This window comes from Diadema setosum, chromosome 18 (assembly GCF_964275005.1).
Source record: "Diadema setosum chromosome 18, eeDiaSeto1, whole genome shotgun sequence".
In the NCBI taxonomy this organism is placed as follows: domain Eukaryota; kingdom Metazoa; phylum Echinodermata; class Echinoidea; order Diadematoida; family Diadematidae; genus Diadema; species Diadema setosum.
The window spans coordinates 21,378,700-21,390,517 of NC_092702.1; positions in this window are offsets into that span (position 1 = coordinate 21,378,700).

The window sequence follows — 11,818 nt, forward strand, 5'->3', positions numbered from 1 at the left end:
TGGCCTAAAGTGCGGGGGCTCCAATCTGTCAATGATCTCAACGTGAAAAAATTTTGCAATGGCGCCATCTCAAGTTTGGTTGTGGATAGACAAGCAATCGAGTCAACATGGTATCCAAGGTTGCCATAATTTTGGCATGGTTATGCTTTTTGGTATAATTTTTGCCGCTTCAGCATGGGTATTGTAACATTATGCTAGGCATGATAAGGTTCGTAACAAAAAACAAACAAAACAAAGCAAAAAAGAGTACCATTTTTTTTTTACTTGGTAGCACATTTGGTTGATAATTATGATTTGATAATAATTTGTGGCAATTTTAGGCCGCCTCAAGCACAATCCCATTAACACGCTAACTACCCAAATATAAATTAATTGTCTTATAATCATTTTCGATATAGGCCTATGGTTTTTGAAACGCAACCTATATCTTTCTTCTTTTTTTTTTCGTAGAAATCTTTCAAGGGAAATGTAAAACGTCGGGGACCGATCCCCGTCATTATTCCCCTAAAATCTTGAAATGTTTGCTTTTCAAATGAACTAATTAGACGAAGATTGATATTGAATAATCTGGGGCAAGTTTTATGAGATCTGATGTTTGCCCATATCAACCATGATAATATCATGTATAAGAGGCCAAATAATCAATTGCTGAAGATCGACAACTGTTGCAGTGAAAAGTACTTTTTTCGATCAGTATTGCCTTGCTTAAGAAAATATTTAAAATATTTTATTGTAATAAAAATTACGAGTCCCCTACCTTATGAATTGAAAGGACACTCAATAAATCACATTATGCAATTATTGCTATAATATAGAAATTAAAACCACGAGCTAAAACCGCACTAGAAAGACTAAGCTTAATATGATGCCTCTGTAGTTGACTGTCAAGAGGATTATGAATTTGAATTTCTGTTTAGAAACATCGAAATCATGCGCTGAACAGACTTTGATGCATTCATCAAACATTCATTTCACACGAAAACAAGGTATCTTACTTGTTTAGTTTGTGTTTGTATATTCATACTTTAAAAAATGACGATGCATCTAGCATTACATTGATTTTTCTTGATTGCATGCACAGTCATTCATACACACATACGTACGTACATACATCAAACATACACATACACGCACACACACACATGTACTCACACATTCACTCGATACATAATATGTTTGCATGTATATTAATGCAAACATCACGACAGACATACATGCAGTGTGTACGCGGATAGCATTGATGGCAAGCAATTCCCCCATTTTCACTGAATCACAGAAGGCCCTAAAACTACTGAGGAAGTACGCCCTCTATAGAGCTTTTTGTTTTCCGATTATTGTCATCTCTCTCTCCCTCTCCTCTCGAGCCTCTGTGGGTTTTTTTTTTTTTTTTTTTTTTTTTGGTTCTATCTCTTTGTTTCTTATCTCCAGTGATACCATCCTTTATACAATTATTTTCCATTCACATTTTTGCTGTTGCGCTGTGTGTCCTTTTCTACGAATCATGACATGCGCACATCTCTCCCAAATATTTATGAACCGCTGATCTGCTGATACATAGAAATCAGTGATGTGAACGAGTAAGGCGATGAAATAAGAAAAACACGACATTGCGCATTGCCACTTGTGGCGGTATGAGAAAAAAAAAATGATGTGGTCATCAACTATCAGACAGGTCGCCTTTTGTGCAATATGCAATTTTGCTTCCATAATCATGATATTCTTCGAAAACCCGAACGTGAACCATGGAGCTACCAACTTTTGGTAGCTCCATGCGTGAACACTTTCTTGTTGATGGCCTGCGGGTAATTCGATCGCGCTCAGTTGCGAGAGGCTCGTCGACGACTGACCTTTCTATCTGTTTTTGTTTTGAGGTTAGCAGCAGCGAGTTGAGGGTCTTGTTTCTCCTCTTTCTTTCTTTGTTTTTTTTTTTTCCTCCTTTTTTTTCCGTCGGTCGGGAGGGCTAGGGGGACGGGGGTGTGTACGTACGGTGCCCGTCTCAAAGCGCTGTCGATTGCGTAACGTAGAAAGTCCTTCCAAAGTGTCTACTACTTCCAACCATCGTCAACCGCATTATCTCTCTCGCTTATCGATGTGAGTGGACCTCTTATTGCTAAAAGAATGCAAGACAACCAAGCAAGCCAACCAACGTGGGACATGTGGGACACGTCCCTGCATCTTATTGATGAGATCTATACACCGTTCTTTATGACGACGCCGTTCGGCCGACCTGCCAGCGATACCGTCTGTCCCTTTGGCTGTTCGGCAGCAGCAACAACCAGTCAGCGTCCAAAGAGTACCGAGATGCCCACCACCTCGGCGAGCAACAAGAAGAAATATTTGAACACATACTGTGTGTTCTGTAAGAATAATAAGGAGACTTTGAGCTTCTACAGCTCCCACGTTCTTAAGGATGAGGACGGGCGAGTGACGTGCCCAGTGCTTAGGGCTTACAAGTGCCCTATTTGTGGGGCTCAGGGTGACAACAGCCACACGATCAAATATTGCCCCAAGGGCAATTCTAACGGCAGGCGGTGCGTATAATTTCTCCATCTCTCGTTCTCGCTGTATGCAAATTGCAAACTTTGAGTTTGATATCTGCGCCATGTGACGAATGTTTGTGCAGAAAATAGATACTCTAGATTGCTCATGCTATGTCTCCGTGTCATTTCAATGTTAAATCGGTAATATTTAGTGGGACACTCGTTTCCATCGTCATATTTATTGATTTTTCTGTCACAATGACAAAGTGTGCATTGTTCTTTATTGTTGGATGCCGTGTGTCGCTATTCGCATATAATATTTTGCATTATATTCAATGATTTGTACTTCCTAAATTGTATAAAAGTTGAATTGATAAATGTAACACCTTGTACTATCGTTGATTATGTATTTCCCTTTGGTGATGGAAAAAAAAATGAACAATTGAACTGAATGAAATTGATTTGAATCGAATTGTGTACAAAACAATTACGGACGCCCAATTCAATTACGTGATGAATACGTTTTAATTTAATAACTTATAGCCTAGTCACGTGCTAGTGGCTTAGTGTCATGAATGAGAAGAACATAGTACAAAGTCGACTGGCATATGGCAACTCTCTCATAAAACGGGTTCATTCTGAGAAGAAAAAAAGTGCTTCTTCTTAAAGAGAGGGGAAAAAAGGAATGGAAACAATAGACAGAAAAATCCGTTGGTTCAGAGGAGTTGTTTTTTTTTTTATCTTTTTTTATATATATTTACGGCTCTCCTCCGGAGGGGAATCAGTGATGTACCAGACGCAGCGCAATCTCCGCGGAACATATCCCCGACTTGACCGAAAGATCGGTATGGATATTGTCGGGGATAGAGGGTCCTAGTATGCCCCAGTTAGGGAGGTGAGACGTGACCACCTCCCTGGTCGTAGCCGATAAAGTAAAAAATAAAATTAAAAGAAAAGACTCCTACGGACAGACGGATTTTTCTGCCCACCAAAATATACAATCGCCAATTGTGTAATATGCTCTGCTAAAACGTGGACTTTGAGAATTTTTTGTGTGCGTGATTTCCTCATAATTTTGCTTGTCTGCTCAGATTTTTGCGATTTTATACGAAGCGCGGCAGTATAATAATGATATGATTCATATGAATATCAGAAAAGAATTTCTCTTCAGAAAATGTGCGAGTTATGGAGAATATCGTACCACCTGACCACCGGAATGATGCCACTTTTGTTTTTCATTGGGTTTAATACTAATATTCTCCTGATTCTTATTACATCCGTAATGAACTGCGAGTGTTGAACTACTATATAGAACATGCAGTTAAAGGGGTCGTATAGTTTTGGTTGAAACCTAATTTCAGGTTTCTAACATTTTTTGGTGAGATAATGAGAAACCTCTTACGAAATATGAAAGAGCATGTAATTCTATGAGGAATTCAATGTTTATTTGATGAAAATTGGTTTTGAAATGGCTGAGATATCCACAAAAGAGCAATTCTAATGAAGTGTGGGACCCGACCCACACTTCATTACGATCACTTTGTTTTGCTTTGCTTTTGGATATTTCAGTAATTCCAAACCCGATTTTCATCAAATAAACTTTGAATTCCTCTTAAAATGGTATGCTCTGTACTATATCATTAGTGTTTTCTTGGGTATCTCGCAAAAAGTTAAAAGCCCAATTCTCATCTCCACCAATACTGTACCATCCCTTTAAATTTGACTTTCACCATTATCATGATTATGTTCACTTACTTGTAAGCAGACTTCCTGCGCTTTTCAGTTTAATATGGTTGGTTGCAATTTGCAAATTGACTGTTATGTTTGTTCTAAATCTACAGGCGACTGCATTGTGACGTCTTCACATTCCCTACTCCCACTGTGGATACAGAACGGCACCCGACCAGACTGCCGACAGTTGACCGACAGACAAAATAATACCACTTTACCTCAACCCAAATTCAGCCGCCACCACGCCACGCCATGCCACGCCGCGGCCGCCGTGTGCCTGCCTATACTCTCCAACGTGATCACGACCGCCGGTCGCTGGGGACGAGTGGATGCTTGAGAAGGCGTCGTGTCGATTGATTCAATCAAGGAGGTGGAATCACACATCTCCTTGATACAATCCAGGAAATTATGTGTGTGTTTGGGCACAAAGTATGTAGGGAAGAGAGGATTTTTTGTTTATTAGTTTTGTTTGTTGTGTATGATATAGGGCCTAGGGGGATAAATAGGTTTTACCTCCCAATATGATACTACAAGTATTCAAATTTTAGCATTAAATCTGTTCGAGTGATTTGCCTCACACACTTTTTACCTTGTTTGGTTTTAACATGGACCTACAACGTAGTAGGTCCATGGTTTTAAAAAGTCGTTACTGAGAACTGTTAACGTTGTGTAAAAGATAATCATTTTCGACGCCAAGAGTTTGTATTAACGAAATGATTCAATTTCGGGGCACAAAAATTGTCATATTTTATGTCTAGACAGAAAGATCCGTCTGTCCGGAGGAGTCTTTTATTTTTTTGACGTTATCGCAGTCTGCTCCGCGGAACATTTTCCCCGACGACCAGATACAGACCGTTCTTTCGGTCAAATTTATGTCATGATTACACTGTGTGAACCAAAGAAAAATATAAATTTCGTTTTTAAATTCAAGGATACAAGTTGGTATACTTTCATCAAATTTTGTTCATCCATGGAGCTATAGTGCCACGTTGCCAAGATAATACTTAGTAGCCTTATTTTGTGCTCCCTGGTTTCAGAGTTGTCGGTTGTGTCACGCACGGGTACGCATCATGCAGGGTAGGGTAGGTATGTTTGTGTTGGGAAGGGGGAGGGGGGTAGGGGAGTGGCATGAATGAACCACTGCCACTGGATGCATAGGGCTGATGTATTTTATGATTATGATAATCGACACTCGATATCTAAATTTGTCATAAAACTGTGTTTATCTGAATGCCGGAAAACCGGCGCAGGGCGTAGCCTGTATGAATAGATTTTGCATACATTTTTATTTGTAATCCTCATATCGTATTATTCACACTTTCGATTGGCAAAATGTTGAAAAAGCTCATTCATAGATTTGCAATGAATGCCTATTTCAGGTTGTAGCAGTTTTATAAGTCATTGTTATTCGAATTCGCCCCATATTGATTATACACTTAACACTTTGGTAGAAGTAAAGTAAAAGTACGGAGGGGAAAACATTTTGATAAAATGTGTCAAAACATTTGATATTGATCCTTAACAGAGGAGAATGTTAAATCTTCAGTCATAGCAGGGAGGTGAGTCTCACCTCCCTGGTCATAGCATGTTTAGGCTGATTTGCTAACGACACCATTGATTGGAATATCAATGTATTTTTTTTTTTATTTCATGCACTGAATTGACAATTTATAAAACAGTTTTCTTTTTTATGTGATCGATGGTTTTGAGTGATCGGTGGTTTTGATATCAACAAAGCGATCTACAATTTTACCTTTTTTTTCATATTATTCGAATTTTTGAAATCAAGTTTCCAGTAAATATAGTTGGTGCATCAGACTAGCTCTCTGCATGGCTGTCTGGTATTGCAAGGTATGCTGATACGGGAGGGGATTCAGGTTTCTACCATCAAGCCCCCCAAATTCGCTGGCTAGCTTTCATCCACTCCTGTGGACATCTTCAGGCCAAGTGGTTTCACCTCTAGCAGTCTAGCACTGCCTACTTGTTTCTATCTAAATCATTCGCGAAGATTGGTGATAAACTGTGTCCGGAATCAGTCAGCCTGAATCTCCACCTCCCTTCCCAAACTGATGAAAGTTTTCTGCATCAGAGTATGCTTATTTTATACAGTTAGAGAAAGCGGTGCAATAATTTGATGGGGATGGCTAGTAACTGATCAGTGGGAATCAGTGGGAATGCTGGGGGATTGTTCCAATCCTTGTTGGATTCATTTAAGAGTACATTATATATCTATTGTTGTGTGAAAATTGTTTGCTTCTGAATGGTCTCATATTCAAGTAATGTGTAATGTTCCCAGGTTAGTATGCCTACAGTGATGGGGTGATCGTTAACGGGAAACTGCACATTACTTGAATATGAGACCATTCTGAAGCAAATAATTTTCACACAACAATAGATATATAATGTACTCTTAAATGAATCCCACAAGGATTGAAACAATCATCCCCCAGCATTCCCACTGATTCCCACTGATCAGTTACTAGCCATCCCCTTTAACATACATGTTTGACTTCATCTCTTGCGATAGGCCTATTCTTGCTCTTGTAAGGAATAATGGGAGTATCTGATAGACTTGTGTTTTAGTAGTTTTGTTTGCCGCTCTGCATGTACATAGAACGCTGCGGGAAACGTGGTATTCGTAGTACTATGTTGTCTATTCGCCCTCTTTTCATTCCGTGTTATACAGTCCACGCATGCATGTTCACGTTGACTTAATTACAATACAGCAGAAAAGTGAAAGTTAGTATGAACTTTGAAATCGACTGAGTAAACTTCCACAAAACTGGAATTTTGTCGATCACAATGAATTGGTTTCAGGGGGAAAAATATCTCCACCATTTCAAAACCGATTTTCATCAATGCTTCTAATTCCTCTTAGAATTGTATGTCATTTAATATATTATTAAAATATTCCTGTATAAGAATCTCTCAAAAAATTAAAACCTGAATCCCCATCTCAACCAAAACTATTAAACTCATCCCTTTAAATCATTTCTTGCCCTGTAACTCCGAGCTCCGTCATGGGAGCCCGCCCGAGGAGTCGCATTTTTTTGCCATGCAGGAACGCACTAAATTCCTGGAAATGTACTCACAATGTTTCAAGTTCAAGTTGAACGTTGAATATTTCGCAAAGGCCCCCCAAAAAGTTTGGATTGATATTGCCTCTTGCCACGTAATTGTTCCAGTTGTGGTATGGCGCTAAGGTATATCATGACCTAATTGTTGTACAAATGTATATAGCATTCTTATTAATGAATGGATTTCTTGCGGGTTTTTTCTCTCACATTGCTGTTCATAGTACATGTTCTCGTATTAGCTTTTGGTCTATAAACCATGGTCACGTCATGTCGTTCTTATTTTTAAGGGGGTATGTTCGGGAGAAGGCATTGTACATAGAAGTATGGGTGTGATTTTTACCTCTAGAGTTATAATTTCTTATACTGTAGCCATGACAATTTTGATTGAAAAAAAAAAAGTTCATACTTTTTCGTAGAGAGCACACCCATGATATGATCATGAAGGCCTATTTATGCTTTATAAGATTTTGTATTTAATAAATGGTACTGTATTTACCTAACAAACCCACTATTGAAATTGTTGTTTCAATTGTTGCAATTCATGTGTTTGTGTGTTGTTTGATTGTGTGTGTGTGTGTGTGTGTGTGTGTGTGTGCTTTTGGGATTTTTGTTTGTTTATTTGGTTTTTGACGAAATTAAGATTGTCCTGGGAAACAAACTTATGTTGTTGGGTATGTGTGCGGATGTTTTCTTTTTTTAACGTTTTACACTCTTGGACAGAGAATATACTGTACAATGTATTACATGATATGTCATTACTCATTCACCACTGACTTAGTTCTTTCTACCTAATTGGTTATGCCATGTCGTTAAAGTGATCATGGTGATGATGATGATGATTGTAATAATGGTGATAGTGATGATGATGATTGTAATAATAATGATGGTGAGATGACAACGAAAACGTTGTTGATGACGAAGATGATCCTGGTTGCATTTTGAATGTGATGATCAAGTTAAGTCAATATGAATAGTGAAAACCAATCATTTTTGTTGTTGCCCACAAATTAATATTCAGATGTCGGAATTTGAGGAGAGTTTCACGGGAGTAAATCAAAAGCTTTATCTACTTAATATTATGCCAGTAATGCTCCATATGCTCATACTATAGCAGACATGAACAGCCAACGTGACATTGTGCTATAGGTAAGCAACCAGAGGAAAAAAAAAACCCACAAAAGAAACCAAAACACACGACTACATGTACACAACAATGGATACATCGTTTAGGTAGTAAAATGAAGTAATGTTTAATGACGCGCGCCTGTGTGTGTGTGTGTGTGTGTGTGTGTGTGTGTGTGTGTGTGTGTGTGTATGTGTGTATACACTTATGTATACGTATATATATATATATATATATATATATATATATATATATAGGCCTATACAGTTGTATGTTTAATTATTATATATATATATAAATAAATATAGGCCTATACAGTTATATGTTTAAGTATATGTATATATATACAATGTATATACATACATACATACATACATTCACAGTTGTATATGTTTACATATAACCACATATACACACATATTTTAAATCAACAACGTAGAAAATTATGCTTACATAACTGAGAAGTGACTAATAAACCTAAATGAAAGTCATGCACATTTTTTTTTAATACTATATAACGGGATATTACGTAATCATGAAATACAAGATTTCATGTAAGCAACATTGTTGGACAACAACAAGAAAAAACTAGATCTGTCGTCTCTGGGACATGATACATATATGTATATGGTATAAGTTTGAAATCGATAGGCAGAAGACTTTCTGAGCTAACCTCTACACAACTTTTGAGGAGAAATAACAAAAAGAAGAAGAAGAAGAAAGAATCCGTACAAAAACAGAAGGTGATCCGAGAGGATACTCGGATCACCCAATGATGTGATATTGCGTGTGTACGGTTTGTTTGTTTTTCGGGGGGGTTTTGGGGTTTTTGGGTTTTTTTTTTTTTTGCTCTCAATTTGCCCTAAAATGTACGTGTACATATAGAATATATATATATATATATATATATATATATATATATATATATATATATATATATATATATATATATACATGTATATTATCAACTATAGCCTACATATTTGCTGCTTCCGTCGAATATGATATTATTACCTCTTTTTCTCTTATACACTTTAATATTAGGAGCATTGATAAACATTTTAAGAACTGCAAAAATTCTCGGCATTATTTTACGTTATAGCAGTATAGGTCTAACCGAAACCTGGCTTTCCCATGATTCAAGTCTTCCATTCGCTATGATCTTGGGGTGGGCGGGGCCGTTGCCTTTCATATTTCACAAACTAATATGATTATGAATAGTTCACACTGATTCGACTGAATCTCTTCTTACTGAAATAGCAGTTCCTGGCGGCAAAAATATAATCATAGGTCAACTTTACGCCTCTATATGGTTCTCACAAATTATGGGCTCAGGCAATACCTCACCATCGTCAGTCAGATTAGCAATAAGTTTTATATGCATTGCATTGGAACAATGCATTTAAAATCTATGAATTTGTAAAAATGTATAAGCCATGGTGTTCTCATCTGAATGAAGGGAAGTCCGACGTTCAACAAAATCGCAAAAGAGCATAATGGTATGAAGCAACAAACGGTAGACCTTCAATAAAAGTACATGTCGTATCATCTTCTCGAAATCACTGAGCAGCATCACCTTGTTTAAAAACGCCAAACGGTTATTACGGTTTTGTTTTGTTTTTATCGACCCAATACAACGCTTTTCTCTGGTTGCATTTCGTAACCCGTCGTCATTAATTGTGAACTCCCGAGGCAAAACAACACCGGTACAGAGCGTTTTGAGGATACTTTATCATACGGTATCATTTACTATTGGTGTTTAGATTCGTATACATGTACTTTCGTTCAGTTCTTTCTTCAACCCGCTCTAGCCAATCTAGCTCTCGAGTGATAAAAACAATTCAGGGGTCACGACCTTTCACTTCTCTACTTGACTGGTGATAACTGGCTAGGTATAATATTGTGTCCGGTAGTCTATGAAAATAGACGTGACGGTTAACATGTCGTCAGTGAAATAAATGAAGGTCAATTCTCTATCTCCCTACTTTAAAAAAAAAAAACCCAAAACAAAACAAACAAACAAAAACAACAACAACTGGAAACTACGTAAATGGTAAAGGGAATAATCTTGTATATCTGGCGCTTAAGCCGTCACCTTGAACTTGCACTGCGACCTACCAGCCATTCATAGTCTTATACCAGGGGTGGGACTCTAACCTCCCTGTTTATTAAATACAGTGTATTTCAGTGTTTTGGGCCTCATCATCCCCGTTCATTGTGATTTGTGCTGAATTTTGAAAACATTCTTATTCATCATCCCAATAGAGAGAGCATAGTCGGTGCAGGCAGGTGGTGCCACAGGGTCCCAAGTTGTGTATGACGCGACAACGATCTTTGCTTTATCAAGATAGAAGTATAAGGAGCCGACATATTAAACGCCAATTGTAAGGGTTTTTCTTGATACATGGATGTTATTAATGTAGGCCATATACCAGGGAGGAGAGACGATTCACCTCCATGCATGCACTAATCGGCTCTCAAGACGCAAAGCAAAGTTTGTTTGTTTTTTTTGTGTGTCAGTTGAAGTCTACAATAGTACAATATGCTTGCCAATAAATTTGTTGCAGTCTCCTGGTAAACAGAACACGATCTTCGCCAAAGCAGGGAGATAATCTCTCTTCCACCTCCCTGGCCAAAGGATGGTGTACTGTCAAGGAGCTTCACACGGGTCAACAAACCGGTTAGCAAGCGGGTTTTACAGCAAAATGTGTCTTGAAAAGTTCAGACTACGCATCCGGTCGGTGGTTGGAGCGGAGGGATCGTATGGGCACTACTGCCCAAGTTGTTTTTTCTGCTGTTTAGTTACGTAATCAAAGATCAGCCCCAATTTGACAGGGGATTTGGTACGGTATGGCTAAAGTGACGGTGGTGGTGCTGTGGTGGTGGCTTGTGTCTTCGTAATGGTGCGTCGAGTGACGAAATTATTTTGGTTGGGGATGGCTTGAATTTCTCACAGGTTTGATGTCAACCTAGTCTAGGCTTTTAATTCAGACACCTTCTTCTCGACCCGTCAGTTCAGATCGTCAACACAGGCCGGTGTGCTTCCCTCGCTGATTGACAGGTACCTGGAAACTAATCGTCGATGAAACAGAGATTACCTAATCCCCTTAATCCCTATTGTGATGTAATTCCTGTTTGACTGAAACCCCCCCCCCCCAAAAAAAAAAACAAAAACAAAAACAAAAACAAAAACATCGCTTCACCTCTTACGCTCTGAGTGGGTTTGCTATAAACTTTCTAACTGGCTAAAATTTGGATGGATATCTCTGCTGATAAAATATAGTTTGATCTGATGGGCACAAGATTTATCTTTCACTCTTTAGGCTATATACCAGGGAGGTGCCGGAAAGAGTCACCTCCCTATAAGTGTTGAAGGTAACATACTAGTTGATCGATAACTTTATTAT